Source organism: Ambystoma mexicanum, chromosome 10 (genome assembly GCF_040938575.1).
Source record: "Ambystoma mexicanum isolate Mex_15411 chromosome 10, UKY_AmexF1_1, whole genome shotgun sequence".
In the NCBI taxonomy this organism is placed as follows: domain Eukaryota; kingdom Metazoa; phylum Chordata; class Amphibia; order Caudata; family Ambystomatidae; genus Ambystoma; species Ambystoma mexicanum.
The window spans coordinates 724,880,007-724,901,212 of record NC_090932.1 but is presented as its reverse complement, the minus strand read 5'-3'; the positions used below and the strand labels follow the sequence as shown (position 1 = coordinate 724,901,212).

The 21,206-nt window shown below is 47.5% G+C and overlaps 1 protein-coding gene across 3 annotated transcripts in view; it reads left to right on the top strand.

Annotated features, from left to right (window-relative positions):
• HLTF (helicase like transcription factor) overlaps positions 1 to 21,206 on the top strand; it is a 1,760,895-nt gene that overhangs the window by 1,013,928 nt on the left and 725,761 nt on the right. The gene's annotated exons all lie outside the window — the stretch shown is intronic.

Below are 21,206 nucleotides of genomic sequence, written 5' to 3'. Positions count from 1 at the left end.
AAGTGGTAAGCCATGGGGATAGATACCCCGTTATCCCATATCTGTAAACACCTACCTCTATACAGTGACAACATTTAAAAATATCACGGACAGTAGGTGACAGAGAAAAAAGGGGAGGGGCTACCACTCTCCTGGCCAGAGGATGGGACCTTCACTAAGGGAACACTAGACCACATGTCCACATATTTGACTGCTAAGTACAATGGAAGACAACTGCAAAACCGGAGGGAGATATTAGCTCTGTGGCGGATGTTTGAAGAAACGCCCATCCTGGGAAAAAGGGAAACCGCACCCGAAAACTTAACCGCGGGTGGTGGAAATGTAGGAGAAAGCGAAAAGGGGGAAGGGGACCCAAAGAAAATGTACCCGTTGTTACCACGACCAGCGGAGGGATACTCAAATCCAACGTATGTGTCCGAGGGCAGGGCTCAAGTAACTGCGAGTACAGCACCACCCCCACCATTTGATCCACTAGTCATAACACCCACCCACCCGGGATTGAGTGCAAGAGACATTGGGCCACCATTGACCTCTACCTGCACGGAGCTGGCTCGGTTACGAGCAGCATGTGAGGCAGCGAGAGGGCCAGAAAGTAGACCACGACCCCCGAGTACCCCTTTTCCCCCGCCGGAAGATGAATGGAAATCGGGAGACTTTCTCTTCAGGATTGATAGTACGCCCATACGGGCTGTGCATGTAGAATGAGAGGGGTTTACAGATAGCTTGGGATATGAGAATGTGGGGTCAGTAAGGGACAAACAGTATTGGAGTGACTTCGATGATGAGGAAGAGGGTGCGGTGGACGGAATCCAACAGGTACAGTTAACCATACCTAAAGTGGAAGTAATGTGGGCAAGGAAGAATACGAGATAGTCTTGGGAGAATGGCCTTGGCAAAAAAGAAGGGAACTGGAGTAAAAGGTGGGGAGGTGAAATCAAAATTACGGATGCCCCTAATGCACAATGGAGCAGGGCGGCCTCATTATGTTCCATGGGCGCAAATGGATAAAAACATCCTTAAATTCCTCCCCCCACTCATAGTGGGCACGGGAAAATGGATCTATGCCTTTGAGAAAAACACAGCAGGGGAGCACCTGCGATAGGAGATATCAAAAGCCTATGAGTGTCCGCAGTGGGTGATCAAACAGAATCTGTGTGGGTGAAAGCAGGGTACCCGGGAGTGAACATAAGTAACGACACCCATGGTGGGGTGTCATTTAACAATTTTCAGGCATGGGTGTGGGATGCACTATGGTGGACCCTTCCCCGATACTCCCAACTTACATTCCATAATGCAATGCACTATGGGAGATGAGGACGACGCTGCACAGTTAATTCTTCGGGGTCCAAGAGATGTGGAGGGCAGAGACTGGCACCACGTGGAATCAGTCAACATCCCTATTTTATTTAATTATAAAGCGGGGACTCCCAAAGGAAGTATGAAACGCCTTTGATAAGATAGCTGGGATAGAGGCAAAAGGTTGGCCGCAGAATCAAAGCATAATATTGCATCATTGTAGGAGGATCAAGGAGAGAGAAAAATAAACTATTCAAAGGAGGTTTGCAGAGGAAGCGAAACTCGTACAGACAAAATTAGTGAAAGTAGCAGCTGTGGCGGCAGCACCGCCCCCAGAACAGATGGGAGAAGAAGGGGGTGTCTTGGTAGCCACACAGGCGAGAATGGCAGCTGTCTGGGCAGACAACGGGCAAGAATAGTGGGGAGGAGACCAACAATATACAGGACCAAAGTGGCAAGGAAGGCCCACAAGAGGACGAGGTGGGTCGCAGGGACAGAGGGGTGAAGGATTCGGTGGACAAGGCCCTAGAGGAGCAAACCAAGGGCAGTGTTGGTCATGCGGGAGGTGGGGGCATTTCTCCCGGGAATGCCTCAGCAGGCAGAGAAGACACTACCAATATAACCAACCCTATTACAACCAACAACACTATGTGAACCCTCCACCGTGGAAGCCCAGAAGGGCCACCACATGGGGCCTATGAGATACCCCTACCCTACACCCAATTACTTCCACAGATGCCTGGCCCCAGTACTTTCCTGTCACCACTCTCACATGATGCAATCGTCCCAGAACCGTCCCAGGAACAACCCTTTCTCCAACATTGGATCTTTCATAGATTCAAATGCTTGAATATTCCCCGTCGTCAGACTGGGAATCCTCGGTGATAAAATAATTATTACATTTTTTTTTAATAAACACACATTCCTACATAGAAATGAATGTATATAGTCCATTATGGCCTATGAGCCATTCTATTGTGTAGTCCCTCCACCTCACTTTGGTCCTATATGGCCCCAACCAAGGAGGTGACCGGGCTTAAGCTCCGCCACAGGCAGCCATCTTCAGATTTGTCACTGCAGTCAAACTGACAAAGGGAATCCTCAAGCTCTCTGAGCTTTTTTGATTTTTCTTCTATTTCCACAGTAGTTTGTATTTTTAAATATACTCTACCACGTTCCCCTGGCTAGGGGCTATCTCCACTGGTTTTTGGGTGTTCAAGAAACTTTAATTTGACCCAGAATTTGTCGAGTGAACAGTCTCTTCAGATGGCTGAACTGCAGGCTACCAAAAAGCCTTCCCTGTTCAGGGATGGCACGAGGTGCAGGAGAAAGTTGGTTTACATGAAAGACCCCCATGATCACTGCATATACTGTCTATATCCTCATGGCATCCAGAAATGACATATTTGCAAGTCTTTTTCGACTAAGACCCTACAAGACAGACATAGAAGACTTCTTTTGCATTTGGAAGCCAAGGGACTTTCTTCTGATGAGGAATCTGCTTAGACAGCCCCTGTTCACTCCAGCAAATCATCTGAGAGGCAAACTTCTAAAAGAAGGGCCTCTTCAGTGGAAAGGATTTCCTCTCCCACTCCCAAGAGTAAGAGGACACTGGAAATTATACCTTTCCTACCTCCCCTGGACTCTACAAGCCATAAAATGAAGCATTCTGTGGCAAAAACTACCTCCAAAGGTAAGGAGGAGTTTGCAAAAAAAACAGGCGGGGTAGTCGTCCACGGAGAAGCCGTCTATGAGCCGCAGTAAAGATAGAGGCCCGTCGTCCACCAAGCCGTCGACGAAACCCTCATCGACGACCACCACGCGACAAACCACATCGTCCACGACTAAGTCCTCGTCGGCGTGTTTATCATCTATGAAGCAATCGACGAAGGAAGCTCATCAGTCGTCCACGAAGCACTCGCCGACGGATAAGGGCAAGCTACCGTCTATGAAATCTTCATCCACGGAACTGCCGTCGACAGCACCGCAAGCTTCTTTACCGACATAAGAAATAGGGCCAAAAACGCCCCTTGCTGACGCCACTGTTACACCATCGAATGAAGATGGTCTTCCTGAGTCTGTGGAAGCACCACTTCAGTTTGTAGAAGCTTTTGAACCACAGGGAACACAATTATCTCCCTTAGGAGAAATGCCAGAGCTCCCAGACGTCATCAGACAGGAGGAGTTTTCAGACATTGAGTTTGTTGAAGAACAGCACTGTCTTACACCTAAGGAACCCAGCCCTCCCTGGCAACCTACTACAGAGGAGCCTGCTGATCCTTATGACCCTGTACTTATGTTATCAATGCAAAGGAACATTGAGGAGTTCAACCGACGTCAAAATCAAAAGAGCAAGTCAGCTGTACCAAGGGAGCCAAACTTTCCACAGAGGGATTCTTCACCTCAACAAAGCACGCCAAGACATTCACCTCCCAGGAGTAGGCCACAGAAAAGAGTGCGTTCAACTGAGCCACCGCGCAGGTCTAGGAGCAGGACACTCAGTACTTCACCGACAAGGGTCCCTTCTCCAGCTAGAGATCACCCGATTGTACCTTCCTCTGTTTCGGTCTCAGACTGGCAGGAAGATCCCTTCAGAGAATTTTCTGAACCGGAAGAAGGCAAGATCACGCAAGAGCCTGCTACTAGCGAATGGGACGATTACATTGTTGAGAAGCCCAAAAAGAAAGATTCTCCAGGTGGCTTTTCACCGCCGGATGATCTAGTATCCTTTCATACTATTATTGGCAAAGCCGCAGACTTTTTCCAGTTACAGGTCACATTGGAGGAAAAGAAGTCAGTGCTTTATGAGCACAGGGACAAACGTGGGAGAACTGTTACTACCATTCCTTTCCTCGACACCATTTGGGAGTCTGGATCCAAGATATTGGCCACACCCTTATCCACTCTGGCTCTAGTTTCCAGGCCTGAGAAAAAATACAAGGCTGCTGAGTCTGCACCTCTTTGTCTACGAGGTCATACAAAACCGGACTCGGTCATCACAGTTGCAGCTACGTAAAAGTTGGCCAATCCAGCATCACCTCTATCAGCCCCACCGGACAAGGACGGTCGCAAGCTAGAGGTTATGGGCAGTCAAGTGTCTGCATCAGCATCGCTTACCATTAGAGCGGCCAATGCGTTGGCCATGACGGCGAGATTTGACCGCAAGCTTTGGCTCCGCATGTCCAAGCTGGCCAAACAGCTACCTGTAGAGCTCCAGGAAGAAGCCAGGTCGATTATCACCGATGGAGAAGCAACTTCGAATCACATGATTGACGCAGCAGTTGATGTGGTAGAGTCAGGTTTCAGGCAGAAGGCCCACGGCACAGTGCTGAGAAGACAGGCCTGGATGAAGGCTACCAATTTCAGGCCTGAGGTCCAAGCTCAGATTTTGGACCTGCCCTTCGATGGTCAAGAACTCTTTGGGGAAAAAGATCGATGACCACCTCAAAGGAATCAAGACGGACACCGCACGTGCCATCAGCTCTTTAAACAATGAAGACAAGGATCGCCGCTCTTTTCGTCCTTTTTGAGGTTCATCCTCGAAGTAGAGGTTTTAACCGTTCCTCCTATGGTCAGAAGCCGCAAGGTAATTCATACCAGGACACCAAGTACCAGTCTTCCAATAAGTATACCCAGAGTGGGAGGCGGGGCTCCACTCAAGGGAAGTCACAGAACGAACAAAACGGACAGTCCAGCTCCTCCCCCTCAACGTCACACCCCGGTGGGGGGGCAGGGTGAGCCATTTCTTGCAGCGCTGGCAGTCAATAACATCAGACAAATGGGTGTTACAGGTGGTCTGTGAGGGACACAGCATAGAATTTCTAGACCAGCCCCCTTCCCTGCCCCCGACTCCGCGCAGGGTGCATATGTTAAAACAAGTCATGTCTGAAATCCAAAAACTGCTGCACAAAGCAGCAATAGAGCCAGTACCTTACTCTCTAAGGGGAAAGCTTTCTACTTCCATTTCTTACTCCTCAAAAAGAATTGTCAATAGCGACCCATCTTGGACCTGTGAGCGCTGAACAAATATATCAAACGCAACAAATTCAAGATAACTTTGCAAGGAGTTCTCCCTTGGCTAAGCATCCACGACTTATTAGCCACTCTAGGAGGATGCATACTTCCACGTACCGATCCACCCAGCACACAGAAAATTCCTCGGGTTCACTGTAGGCGATCTTCATTTCAATTTCGAGTGCTCCCGTTCGGTCTGAAATCAGCACGAGAGTGTTTACAAAATGCCTGGCACCAGTAGCTGCAAAACTCAGGAGGACAGGAACAGAAGTCTTTCCATATCTGGACGACTGGTTGATAAGAACAAGTTCTGCCTCAAGCGCACACGTGGCACTTTCAAAGACAACAAATCTTCTAAAAGGGTTGGGTTTCTCCATAAACAACGCAAAGTCCTGCCCAGTTCCCAGCAAGACCATTTCTTTCCTGGGACCCGAACTCGATGCCAACATTCCCAGGGTGCGACCGTCGGCAGAAAGAGCAGCAGCAATTCTCTGCTTGACATCGTGGTTCTTAGTGAGAGAGACAACATTGGTGCGCTCTTACAAATCCCTCCTGGGCATGATGTCCTCATGTATATTTCTCATACCAAATTGCAGGCTTTGCATTAGGCCTGTCTAGGAGGCACTGGACCACCAATGGAAACAAGCGCTCGGCTCTTGGGAGGACATCGTCCAGATTCCAACGACGCTGTACAAGGCTCCTCGACGTTGGAACGCTCCACAGAACCTTTTACAAGGGTTGCCGTTTCAGACACCAATGTCGACCCTTCTTTTGAGGACGGACTCATCTCGTTCGGGCTGGGGGGCGCTCATCTTGCAGACCTACAAACCAAGGGCTCTTGGTCAGCCCAGGAGTCCCAACTCCACATCAATGTGTTGGAACTCAGGGCCATATGGTGGGCACAGAAAGCTTTCCTTCCTGTAGTAGCAGGGCAGGTACTCCCTGTCCAGACAGACAACACAACCTTCATGCAGTATAGAAACGAGCAAGGAGGCACGAGGTCAGATCTTCTCTCAAGAAGCTCAACGACTATGGGCATGGGCCTTGCATCACGGAGTCCAAATCAAAGCGGAACACCTTTCGGGAGTGGACAACAAACTGAGCAGGGGACTTACCGTCTTCTCACGAGTGGGAGCTGGACGAAAAGGAAGCACAACAGATCTTCGCCTTATGGGGCAACCACATCTCGATCTTTTTGCCAACAAGAAATGCAGAATATTTGCCTCCAGGAACCCAGAGAGTCAGTCAGTAGGAGACGCTTTCTCAGTGGATTGGATGGGGAAATTCCTATATGCCTTCCCCTCATTTCCAGGATACTACGCAGACAAAGAGCAGAAGTGTTCAATGATCCTCATTGCACCGGACTGGGCATGGCAGGTCTGGTACTAGACCCTACAGCACCTATTCCGATGGCCCCTGACTCGCCTCAAAGCGTCAATAGATATTGATCCGCAACAGAACCGCAAGGTCCTCCACCACGACCCAGCAAGCCTGTCTCTCAAGGCTTGCTTTCTGAGCAGCGTAAGCTGATGAATCTCAATCTGCCTGCGGAATGCGGGTATATAATCGGGGCCTCAAGGGCTCCTTCCACATGCATCACCTACACTAGGAAATTGACTTGTTTCCAAGTGGTGTGAGACGTATTCTATTGATCCTCTCCCTGCTTCGGTTGAGCAAGTACTTCCTTATTTATTACACTTAGCCAAAGCAGGACTTTCACTGTCTTTGATCAATGTCCACCTATCAGCCATTACGGCATACACGTCGACCCCGGAGACGCAGTCCTTACTCTCCCTTCCTGCTGTCAAGGTCTTCTTTAAAGGACTTTTGCGTACATACCCGCCTATGTCCATGCCGTTTCCAACCTGGAGCTTGAACACTGTGCTAACAGCCCTCATGGAGCCTCCTTACGAGCCCATCCACAGGTGTGACATAACATTCTTGTCATGTAAAACGGCTTTCTTAATAGCCATTACTTCGGCCAGGAGGATCAGTGTATTACAAGCCTTATCTTTTGAACCTCCCTTCACCTTGTTCCATAAGGACCATGTCATTTTAAGACCACACCCTAAGTTCCTTCCGAAGGTAGCATCGGAAATGATGCTCACAGAACGCATTGTACTTCCAACTTTCTTCCAGAATCATTCTTCTGAAGCAGAAAGAGCGTTGCATTCTCTGGACATAGCAAAAGTATTAAAGTTTTATTTGCAAAGAACTAAGGAGTTCCGCTCTTCAAATAGACTGTTCATCGCTTTCTCTGGCCACACAAAGGGCCAACATATTTCCAAGCAAGGTCTGGCGCTCTGAGTTTCTTCTTGCATCATCCACAGCCATCAAACAAAAGGCGTCCCCCTTTCCAAACCACCCTCGGCGCACGAGGGAGAGCGGCGTCAACAGCGTTCCACGCAGGGGTGGCCTTGAAGGACATATGCAGAGCCACCACATGAAGCACCTCTGCACACGTTTGCTAAACACTACTGCCTGGCTGAAGATACCAACAAAGAGACTGCAGTTGGACAGGCAGTGCTCTGCCACCTCTTTGCATAAGGTAGGACCAGCCTCCCTTTCCCACCTTTTCATGAGTATGTAACTGTTGTGTTGCTGCATGGTAAAGGTTTGATCAGAGATGTTTTTTTCTGTATATATGTATATGATGGTGGCATGTTTTTAACTACTTGGTATTCTATTCAAGCATCTGAATCTATGAAAGATCCAATGCTGGAGAAGTCTTAGTTACTTACCTGTAACTGTATTTCTCCAGCCTTGGTATCTTTCATAGATTCACATGTGCCCACCCGCCTCCCCTGAGAGGCTGCTCCTACGCTCAGCTTCCTTCATACTGTAATTCCTACGGTTCAAAATCTGAAGATGGCTGCCTGGGGCGTAGCTTAAGCCCTGTCACCTCATTGGTTGGGGCCATAAAGGACCAAAGTGAGGTGGAGGGCTACACAATAGAATGGCTCATGGGCCATAATGGACTATGTACATGCATTGCTATGTAGCAATGTGTGTATACTAAAAAAAAAAATATATAATTATTTTATCAGAGGATTCAGTCTGACAACTGGGAATATTCAAGCATCTGAATCTATGAAAGATACCAATGCTGGAGAAATACAGTTACAGGTAAGTAACTAATAATTTCCCACTGCACCAAACGGTGCACCTGCGCTGTACCAGTGGGCCTGTGTACTCTGGGTAGACCCCTTTTCGTGCCCAGGGACAGAAACCTATACCGACTAGCACAGCCCACAGAGACCACTTGCGTTTCCAGTACTATCCAGTACATTGAATCCAGAAGAGGAACCGATGGTAGGGGCAGAGATGGGAAACCAACAGTTCACTCGGGGGCGGAAAAGTTATGCATCTGCAAAGGCGACTTCCCGTTATCTGGGCAATCTCGATACACAAGGATTCTCTGGGGCTGTGGTCACAGTTCCTTACACAGAAGATTTGAATGTTAAGATCAGAGGGAGGGTAGTGCGAGCACCCCTACTGTATTCCGAAAGTTTCCCCCTCAATCTACTGGGAAGAGACCTGCTCAGTAAATTAAATATGACAATATCATTCACTCAAAGAGGGATCGTCTGCTCCACCCAAAGCATGTGTTCCCTTAGAGCAATGTTGATAATCCATGCCATGGCCAATGAAATAAAGGTGAGAGGGGATACCTGTGAACCCAGACATGTTTGTGTATGGGATTCGAGTGCTAGCAAGAGCAGTACATGAACTAACTAGAAAGGAATGGAGGGTGCCCTCAGATTTTGTCTTCCGCCCCGTAGAAACGCCTGAAACGGTTGCAGGTACCATCCTGTCCCTAGACCTGGAAGGGGTGCAAGTGTCTGCTTAAAGAATTGTTGTAATTGGTACTCACATTCATGGATGGAAGTAGCACACTGCGCTCTGCATTGATCCCAATATCCCATTGCATGAATTGAGTGACGAAGAGTTATTTGCTGACGACAACAATGACGGGGACATTGTGTTAGAAATCAGTATTGCTTGTGATTGTCAAAACTAGTAAAGGGATGATAGGGTATCGACCCCCTCTCCCGAACCACAGAAGCCGAATAGATCAACCCTCTCACCGTGGTTGGCACGGTTGTCTGAATATTAATAATAGAGAACCACGTGGCAGCCAATAGGTGGAAGACAGTTAGGGAAAGGGTGTGGACTGACAAAGGAAAGGTGGGGAAGAGAAAACATACATATCTATACCTCTAGCACATTCACTGGCTACTGAAAAGTCTATACTCCTAATCCTGACCGCCACACTTGTTACTGACTTTTCCTTCCCCACTCCTGCCTAGCTACCTACATGAATAGCACCATACACTCCTTCTCTATTTACATACACATAAAGGAACATTGCGTTCATATAACATAGAAGGTGACTTATCAATAAACAAACATAAAGTGGACATGAACCCACATTCCAGACATGTTAGCAGCAAGCTGTATGGCACAGACAAGGGAATTTTCCATATGAAGAAACATGATACATGGCTCATTGGGATACCAAAGCAACACAAAACATAGTTTCCATGCAAAAACGCTCTGTAACACCTTCAGGTGAAATAGCAATGTAGAATCTGACACAAACTACTGATATGCGTGTCAGAGATGTCCTTTGTTAACCAAACTATAACCTGCACCCCGTGTAAGGATACCAGTCTTCACCGTGAGTATACTCCATGACCAAGAGTGTCCTAGATGTAACACCTTGATGTTAAATACTCATTAACTAACGACACTGACGTAGTGCCTCTGTACTCGGTTCATAGTTCTTCGATCAAAAGATTAGGCTTTTTCCATAATCGAGGGCTAACCAACTTTAACTCGGGGAGCACTGCCCCAACCCATGAAACAAAATGCTGAGGCACTTATCTGTGTGTCCGGGTGACTCTTGAGATCACCCAGACTCCTTAAAATGATGCCGTAGTACCGCCGTGGCACACACTGCTCACCGCCGCGACCCGGACCCTTCAGTCAGCGTAGTCAGAGCGGCGAGCGACGACCCGCCTGGATCCTCGCTGCTCACCACCGCTGCCCGGATCTTACCATCTGCATGCCAGCCTGTCTCCTCGTGTGCTCCTTCTGCACAATCGGTAATTATCAGCACCAGTGCACGGGCGGCCGGCGGTTTAGTATCCTCATAATGACATGCATCTGGCTTGCGGCGCAAATCTCCTGGAACTACACCATGACCCACAGAAGGCTGGGTTGTGTAGTTCCAGCTCATTTCTTCCCACAAGGACGCTGTTTCTTGCCCCAAACCCTATTCCTGACAGTGATATTATAGTGGAATACAGAAGAATAGTATCAAGCCCCCTCGTGGCAGTAGTTAGCGGACCACCACCCTTTTATGAGGCAGACATGCAGTAGGTCCCGCCCCACCTGTGTACTACGAACCCCCATGATGTGGGATTGTTGAGGGAAGTGACCCCTGTAAAAGTAACGCTCAAACCAGGAGCCATACTGCCCAGAGTGATGCAATACCCCTTGTTCAGAGAGGCTGAGGAGGCTGAGGAAGGGATTCAAGGGACACTGTGAGCACTCTTAGATAAATGTCCCCTTTACCTTCCCCTGCAACACGGCTGTGTACCCCATTAAGAAAGCGATGGGGGAGTTGGAGGATGATCCAGTATCTTAGCCCCCTCAAAATTATTGTCCAAAAAGAGTTTCCTCTTGTCCCATATCCTGCCCCCATTTTGTGAAGCATCCCAAAACATGCCACTCACTTTACTGTGGTGGATTCCTTTTTCTCAGTGCCCCTCGACACTGAGTCACAATACCTCGCAGCCTTTACCCTGTGTGGGGCTACGAACACTGTTGCTTGCCCCAGGGTTATTGTGAAAGTCCCATCATATTCAATGGAATATTGTACAAAGACCTTGGCAAAAGGCCAGAGCACGATCATCCAGTACGTAGACCTACTGGTCTGCAGTGAGAATGAAGAAAGCTGCCGAAGAGATTCCATTGTCCTATTCCAGCTCCTAGCACAAAAAGGGTACAAGGTGGATAAAAAAACGCCAATGCTGTTTAGCAGAGGTCTTGTACTTTGTCCAACTTATTTTCAAAGACGGCAAAATAATTATCCCTGACAGGGTGGCACCAGTATGTGCCAATGCCAAACCAAACACTGTGAAAGAAATGCAGAGGTTTCTAGGACTCTGCAATTACTGTATAGCATGGATCCTGGATTATGCCGCATACACAAGGCCTCTCCTGCAAGGGCTGAAAGAATCACATAGAGAAAAAACCCATATCTCATGAACAGCAGAAATGATGACCGCTTTCAATGACCTAAAATTATTAATTTTGACAGCCCCAGTACTAGCCATACCTGACTTTGATAAGGAATTGTATCTATTTTCACACTCCAATGGCACTCAGTACGGACACAGAAAAGTTCACTGGGACGCAAGCCACCTGCCTATTATAGTGATGGTGGCATCCTCGATTCAGTAATGCAAGGTCAATTTGCGTGCGAACAGGCCCTTGCAGTAGCCACCTTTACTATTGAGAAAAGCTCCACAATTGTCATGGGGTGCTCAGTCACCCTGTATGTTGAGCATTCACTGTTGGCTATACTGGAAAGATCAAAATCCACCCTAACCACACAGTGAGAATCAACGTACAACATGATTGTCTAGCCCCAACATTCATGTGGTAAGATGCAAGACAGTAAACCCTGCCTTGTTCCTTATAGAACCATGCACTGTCCATTACTGTGCAACATACGTGGGAGAGAAGGATGACATTCTAAAGGCCAGGGACTATGCCCCAGAGGAGGGGGAAGTGTTCTTCGTTGATGGGTCAGCGTCCATTAACCAAGAAACAGGTGAAAAACATGTAGGGGGCGCAGTAGTGAGGATGGAAGGAGAATACGAAACACTGATTTAAAAAAACGCCTGCCCATGCACTATTCTGCACTATTCGTGCACTGATTGAAGCATTTCACGCAGCAAAAGGATGCTCTGTGACAATCTATTCTGATTCATCGTATGTAACCACAACAGTAAACGCTGGACAGTCCAGATGGAGTGGAAGGGAATGTAGAAGGGCAGATGGGTCCCCGGTCCAACATGCGGAATCGCTAAACAAATTGATTGAGGCCCTCGCAGAACCCTCTGTAGTTGCGATCGTAAAATGGCAAGCACACACACAGTATACAGACGAGATATCTTTGGGGAACACAGCCGTCGATGCGGCAGCAAAAGAATCAGCGTATTTCAAAGTAGTACCCATGAGTCCAGAGTGCATCATAACAAGCAAAGGAGAAACACCCAAGGCGGACGCTTACTATGCCCTACACATAGCACAAGTGATGTTGCAAAGCAGGACAAGAGTTCTGGCTTAAATGCGGTTGTACCCAATCACCCACGGGTCTGTTATGGAGACAAAACACAACAGGAATGACTCCAGACTCCAAGAACTCTCTGGGGCACTCAGCCCCGCCCTGTGGGTCCCTTCCGTGAGCTACACATTAATTACGCAGACATGGAAGAAAGATGTAACAGGCCCGTTACTTGATTGTGGTGGTGTGTCCCTTCTCTCGTTGGGTGGAAGCAGGTCCCTGTGCCTACCCTGACGCAAATTGCACTGCCAAGGTCTTGGTGAGAGAGGTTTTCCCCTGATGAGGGTATGCAAGGTCATGCGATCAGATAACCGAACACATTTCTTTAATGAACTATTCAAAGAGGTCACATCAATGTTGGGGATAAAACACAAAATGTGCTCAATTTACCACCTGCAAGCGAATGGGGTGGTTGAGAAAATAAACGCCTCCTCAAGAGCAGGGTATCCAAACTGTAACTCCCTAAAGGAAAAACTGGATGTACTGCCTGCCCCTGGCACTCTTCTAGTTCCACACACAGCCTAGCAAGGACCACCACTTGTCCCCCCATGAAATTGTAACTGGTCGACGCATGCAAACACACTTGTCACCAGTAAGAAGGGCCTCTGATGCTCTTAGAACAGCTACAGTGCTCAGGGAAGAGTTTAAAGAATATCTCGCACAACTCACACATGCAATAAAATGCATATCAAAGCAAATTGTACTACCATTCACAGCAGAAACTGAGACAGCAACAGGGGCACCGGCAGAAAATAGCACCGTACAACCTTTTAATGCCAGGAGAGCTGGTCTAAGTGCGAACGTTGGTACGAAAATTGAACTTTCCTAGGTTCTATGGTCCGTATTAGGTAATGTACTGCACCCTGGTCTCTGTGAAAGTGAAAGGGCTGCGGTATTTAATCCATCTCTCAGATTTTTGAAAAGCACAATGTAACGTTGCCCCAAACACTCAAATGGAAAGCCAAACGATTCCTGCTGTACCTTAGAGGGTTGCAATAAGTAAATACTTCTCGTCTGTCTCTAATACATTTTAGAGAAGAAAAAAAGAAAAGTAGATGTCAAAAATGAGATGTTATAAGTCTCTCTCTTCTCTCTTTCTCATTTCGTTTCTTCACCCTCTTCCTTTGTCCCATCTAAATTCCTATCAATGCCTGCCCTGTTCTATCTCTTTCTACAGGTATGACGATGCTGGAGTTGACCCCACTCAATGATACTATCCGTATAGATATCAGTAGGAAGAGGATTAGTGCAACCCGAGCCTATAGTTACCACTGTGGATTGCACCTTCAATGTTGTATTGTTTGTTGTTAATGTTCACTTTGGGTATTTAATGGGGAGCATTTTTTATCTGGGGAGCCCATATAAAAGAAGGGTGGGGTCAAATAGATACGGAACAGCAATACTTCCTTAAATGTAACCACTTTATATAAAAATGCAACAAGAGTAACCCCAGAGGTTCTGATATTTAAGGAAAATATGACTGAAGGTATACCGGACACACCAAATGTTATGTTAGCATCCCCCAAAATGTTTGCAGCTCAGCAATTTTCCTCACAACCCAATATGTCTACCTCAATGTCTAATGAATTACTTACCCCTGTTCCGCATTCAAGAACAAGCTCCCTTTTCCCCACAATAGTATATCAACAAGTGAATGTAAATACTCATCTTTCCCCAATGGATAGTCAACAACCTATAATGTCTATCACCACTAATACTGTGTGTAGCGATTCCCAATCCACACTGTGCAGTAGCTTAATGGTCCAGCTATTACCACCACATGTACAAAGGTTGCTGTGTAATAATGATGGAGTATGTAGAAGCTTGGCAGGGAAGCGACAATCTCTTTGCATAATAGTAGAAGGAAGAGGCAAACACGCCAGTATAAATGATGCCTACCATGGTTTAGGATTAGATAAAGTGAAAGACCTTCACCATCCTGGCCAATCTAACAGCTTGTACTCGGATATGAGTGCCATTTGGTACGTGTGTCCCTTCATACTGAACGCATCTGGGGGATCCCAAGGTTTTAGTAACACAAAAAGTACCCTTGGTAGAGTCAGTGTCTCATCCACCTTGCACTATGTAGGATAACGGGCACCTTCCAGGCACACACACACACTGTTAAATTGAAACTTCTCCCACCAGACGAAAGGAAATGCAAAGCGGGATCAAAAAACTCGTAACTGCTTCAAAGAACCATTCCAGTCTATAGATGGCACAAGCTTTGCGGAAAGTAAGTGGCAAGTATCAACCTTTATGTACAAAGCAGAAAGGCTCTGTGGCCTTTCCGATGAAAAACTGGACTTTGTAGAAAGGACATGTGCGCAGATATGGACAGAGCACATCACAAAGCTAACGTGGGTCACCGCTCTCGAAAAACCAGTGGAAGTACAGCAAGAGGAAAAATATGAACTGTGCTTCTATGATAAGGGAAAAGTATCTATGGGCTATAACATACAATGCAACCGAACAATGATCATTCCAGACCTTCGAAAAGGAACTGCAGCGCTGATGGACTACTATTGGGTCTGCGGCAAAAAAGCATACTTGCACCTCCCGTTGACATGAAGGGGCTATTGTTCACTTGCAATATTACATTCAGCATTGTTGGTTGCACCCGAGGAGCACCTAAAGGGGGGAGCTGTGCTAGCAGATGGACAAGCAGCACGAAAGCCAAACGAGACACTGCCCGCGGTGCCACCCCCCACCTTTCGAATGCTCTCAGAAGAAGAGCGGAACGATCGCCTGTTCAGGAAAAACTATCCTCGAACTACCTGTCCCAAGAATCATCAGATCTACTCGCCAAGATACCAAATGAATGTAAACCTTTCAGCTCGTCAGAGAATTTATTTTCACATCCCTTGTGCCCAGTGTTCAGACAAGAGCAAATGCCAAGTGGTTCCAGATTGTCGGGTGGGAGCTCATCTAGTTGGCGAATGACTATGAAGAAGGGTTTAATGTCATCAAAGTGGAACTGAGATCCCTCCGGCTGATGACAAGGCAGAATAGGTATGGCCTCGTCCTCCTCAAGGCTATGGAGGGAGTGGTTTGCAAAAAGATTGGGAGTTCATTATAGCACGCTCGTACCTTCAGCAGATGCCGAAAATCGGACACTATGCACGTGATGGCAGTATACGAGCTGGGCATCAAAATGAAAAAGGAAGCAGGAATACAGGAAGACGACTGGGTCAACATGAAATTTTTCTGGGTGCCCTCATGGCTCTGAACAACTATAAAGATGCTGATCCCCATCATCGTATTCATCCTGCTAATCTTTTGTGTGTGCCAGGTGGGTCTCCGATGCTTTGCAAAACCAGTACCTAATAGTGCAATGATGATGGTGACTATCGGGAATAGAAACTATAAAAATGCGCCTCATTATAAACGGGAAGCACAAGTACAGACAGGAGAGCGTGATGGTCCCAAATATCGTATGGTCGCTATATACCACACTGGAGATGAGGTGAACACCTTATCACGCTACTATTACACAGCTACCAGACCTCAAACTACAGGGAAGTATTGGTAGATCTGGCAGGTGATGGGGATGTAAATATATGACCTGTACCCCTGAACAATATGCACAATGTGGGGAAAGTTTGAGAAGCGTGTGTCGAGCATGGATGCCTGTAAAAGGCAGCTCTGCTTGGGAGGAAGCAGAAAGGAGGGCTAATGAGGGAAGAAATGCAGGGGGGATATTTGTTACTGTAGAAGTAACAAAATGGGGGGGTGTTGGGAAGCAAATGATCCCACCCCCCCCTAGTCACAGCCAAAGTGAATAAACTTATCTAGAGCTAAGGGGGGAGCAGCCCCCACCTTCAGGGCGTGTGTAAGAGACCTATAGTGCATAGAAGTAGATGAATAAGATAAGCCATGCCCCAGCCCCAACACTCCATTTTGTATTGGGCCTGCATGCCATTTTTTACTAGCTCCGAAACCGCCACTCTGAGGGCTGCGGCTCTCACATCTCCAGCTCACAGAGGTGCCAAGTCATCAACACACAAGGCCATCTCCTCACCTTGTTCCCCGGAAGTCCATCCTTTCATAGTCTTCCCAATGTTGCAAATAATTAGTATTGTTTCCAATAATGCGCTCTGCGAAGAGCGTGAAACAGTGCCAGGCCCCAGCACTGTGCCCATCCATCGCCACTAAAGTGCCAGTGTACCCCTGACCCCCACCCTCTCAGGTCAGAGCCCACCACACTCCTTTGCCCTGACCCCCTACCTCTTCACATACCAATAAGTCTCTGGCCCTCTGATCTTGACCACCACAGATCAAACGCCTGCCTGGCTGTATTATCTCCCCAATAGCAACCTATGTCTTTTCGTATCATGAGGCGCCAGGGAAGCTAGGCGATAGATCAAAGCCCCAGGGAGAAAGCTTGCGTGCGGGAACTGCGGTATTAACGAAATCCTAAATGTGATGATCAATATGCCTATATATTATGTCCTTTTTATTAGGCCTCTCTTTCATATGATGTTCAGGTGTCTGCCATTGCTCATGAAATACAGATTCTGGTTGTTTAGCTTAGATTAGATAGAATGTTTCGCATGCATGACTCGGCCTTCACTGCAAGATGAGCCGACCTGACCCACGTGCACCAAGATGGACTGGGAAGCAGTAGCCAATTAGCGCCTGGCATCCCCTATGAAGCAGGCTCAGCTATATGTTCCCACCAAGCAGCGATATGAATTATTACCTCATGCAATGTTGTCACTGATGATGCATTTACCCTTGTGCTGCCCGTGTAATTTTTGGCACAGCGCTTTCGGGCAGCAGAGTTCTCCTTGCAAAACGATCTCCTTGCATTATTCCCTAGTGGGCTGTTTTACTTGTTGGGATGTTAGTTCAGGAGGTACAACCATTCAAACCCACTTGGAAGTAAAGCCACTAATACTGAGACGAGGAGGCGGTACCTAGCAATGCAGAGTACTCTGTAGAACCAACTTGAGTGGTCCAGATAATGAGAGCCCAGCCAACAAGTAAAGAGAATAAAATGCCAACAAGGACTTGGTAAGCAGTCAGTCCCTTCCCGGAGGAACCGGAAGTCAGAAGGATGTTTGGCTTGGAGTAGGGGCGAGAACGCTGGCCGGGACATAAGTTGCTGCCGAGACGTCCCTGGTGGGTATGCAGTATGCAGACCGACGCAAGAACTGGAGGAACTGGAGCGAGATGAGAGAAACTCACCTGATCCCAAGCATGGAGAAAGCCTCCAGATGCTCGGTCTCCATGGCTGCAGAGCCGCTGCAGTGTGCAGACACTGCGAGGGAAGGCGACTGCAGGGAACCGAGCGAAACAGCAGAGGCGCCCCTGCTCATACCTGAGACCCCGCTAGAAGTCAGAAGGTACGAGGGACGTTGGGCAAGGCGCGGGAAGCCAGAGAAACGGGGTCTGGGACCCATATGAAAATCAAGAAGGTCTGGAATTCATATGAAAACCAGGGGAAAGAAGTCAGTCCCCCTGGAGTTTGTGACCACTGTGATAGAAAACCAAAAGAAGGGAGGCACTCTCTTGTTGACCAGGATTCAAGTTGGAACTTTTGCTTTATTTGGGAATGGATAATGTTAATCTGGAACTTTGTGTGCTACACCTGAAAATGACTATAAACTGGGGAAAGGAGTATCTTCCTCCAGAAATAGTCCAGAGAAACTAATGGTGTGCTATTCTGCTACTGAGAAGATGAAGGCCAATCTTCTGGGTCAAGTTTTTGTTTGTTTAGAATTAGAACCCTGCGCCGGTGAATATGCCTTTCCTATTTGTCGGCTATACACGGTATAGCTTGCATTTTCATTATAGCCTGCAAATTTGGTCTTTGCTTGTTTTGTAGCTCGGAAAGTCGAGCACCAACAGTGTTTCACCGCTGGCCTTCTTTAAAATAACATTTGCCTACAAATACTGTACTTTTAAAATTTTCTTTACATGAATGACGGCTCGGGGTCGCAGTGAAGACAGAGAGGGACCCCTTTACTTGTCCCTCATTCGCAGGGCCGGCCTTCGTGGCAGCAACGCCCTGCCCAAATTGGCACCCCCCCTCTCTGCGCACCCTTGGTAAGGGCAGGGGGCTGATGGGGAAGCAGGATGCGCCACATTATTTTTCTACCTCCCCGTTCCTGTGCGTCGCAGGGAACTAATCACTGGAATAGGGCGTTCATGCTAATGCAGGAGTGCCCTATTCCAATGCAAACCGCCTCGCTCCAGCGTCGGAGCGAGGAGGTTATAATGCAAATAGGGTGCTGATAAAAAGTGGGCACCTTTAATAGGAAAAGGGCAACTGCTGCACTTTCTCCCACTACGCCAGCTCGGGGGAGCCCTTGAAAGACTCCCCTGAGCTGGCATGGCAGGGGTTAATGGCACCCTGGTCCACCTTGCCCAAAAGGGCTTCCTCCCACCCCCACACCCTCCATTCCATGAGCCTGAGCACGCACCTCAGGCTATGATTCCTCACTTACCTTCCCTGTGCTCCCTCCCTCCTCACTGTACACTCACTCACCCTCATAAACTATCTTTTCTCTTCTGTCCCTCACTCTTCTGTGGTCCTCGCTTGCCTTCCCTGTGCTCCTCCGGTCTCCACTCTCTGTGCTCTGTCGCACACTCACACCTGCTAACTCCTCCCTCTGAGGGCATGTTTCCAACCCCCTTACTGTGCCCCTTTATGAACTTAAATATTCCACGTGGAATATTTCCACCCCAAAAAGTAAATATTTTAAATATATATATTTTTACATAAACTTTTTGTTTGCCCATGGGTTCTAATAGCTTTATAGACGTCGCCCTCGGGCCTTACCGGCGTTATGGGCCCTCTTACCTCGTTAACTCGGTCTTCAGGGGCCATAACGCCCGGAACGGCCCTCGCTGCAGGTCTATAAAGCTATAGTATAAGGGGTGGAAATAGTTTTGACACAGGACGAAGGACTTTTGATTTTCAACTTCTGACACATGCTTAGTTTATGTTGAGGCTGGGAAACCCCCCTCTTAGGAATAAGGCAAGATAGGGTTTTTCTTTGTTTTCGTGGAAAATAAGTCTATAGCCAAAACTGTCTCTCGGGTTCCATAGGTAAAAGCGAAAAAAAGTGACCTGACAAAATTAGGCATTGGAAAAATAACCGAAGTTCCATAATGTCGATCAAGGGGAGCATGGGTTGCAGGGTTGTTCCTTGCTACCCCTTGATCAACATTATGGGACTTCAGGTGTTGTAGGGTCTCCCCTGCTTCCTTAAAAAGTAAAGCAGGGACAAAAAACAGTTTTAAAAGAAAAGGACCCTGCGGCGGAAGTTCCGCTTCTAAATGGGAAGGCAGAACTTGCGTTGCAGGGTGAGCGCTGTGGAGAAGTACAAAGGGTAAGTTGGGCGCTGGAGGTAAGTGTTAGGCTGGTGGAGGGAGGCAGGATAGCTGGTTGTGGTGCTATTTGTGATTACCTTGTCGACATTTTCAGCTTAGAAATACTCTTGTACATCCATGCCTCTCTTGTGTCAGTCTCCTACATCCTCTCTCTTACAGGTGCAATGTCTAGTAGAATGGTGTGCTCAATGGTGTCGAAGACTGAAGAGAGGTGGAGAAGTAAGAGTAGTGCTGTTGTCCTTTGTGATGCTGTGGAGGTAGAGGATGTGAAGAGTAGCAGTTTTAGTGTTGTCGGGGTCAAAAGCCAGATTGGAAGGGGTTGAGCATTCCATGGTTCTGGCGCGATCTAGTAGGATAGTAATCGGACTGTAGTTTTCAGGGAGCATGGGTTTGAGAAATATTTTTGGTAGGAGGGTGAGATTTGTCCAGTTTGAGTGCAGAGGTAGTAGTATGGTGATTGCATCAAGTTTAGCTATGAGAGAGTGAACACGCCATTACCTGAAAGGGTGAATGCTCATTTATCAAAAGGCAAGGATGTTCTCCTTGTTTGCCGTTGTGCACCTCCAAAATATCTGCAAGGTGACTACATGGAAACTACAGACGCAGATAGGAGAGCTACACCAACACCAGAGGGGGGAGCACGACTAGTGGATCCCAAAGGAACAACATCACCAAGACCAAACGGGGCTGGAATTTTTTTAGGACTTTGAGAAAAAGAAAAACAAGGAGAGGGCAAGGCAAATCAAAAAAGAAAGAACAAATGAGTGAAAATGTGGTCGTAAATATTTCTAAGAAAATTCTGACTAGTGTTCAACTTGAAATGTTAAACTGTGGATTATCATTTATCCCGACAAACACCACCACCCTATTCGAGGAAAAGATCTGCCTTCATAGGCCACTCAGAAAATTAAGACTTAAATTCTTTTTTGAATCAGATGAAGATCTGGAAATCCTTCATTCGAGGGGATTGGGCCCTCCGACGTATTACATATCTATGACATGTAATCACCACACCTGTGCTGCTTCGGAAACTTTTTTCTGCGTCCTGCGTCGGTGCGCCGTCGTTGAGGACCTCGTCCGACGTCATCCGATGTGATAAGTAGGACGCACGACGCCCGTAGCCTCAGTTCCGTTTTTTCCGCGAACGTGTTGCTTCGTGAATCTCGGTTAACGCCTCGACTCTTTGGAGTTCTGT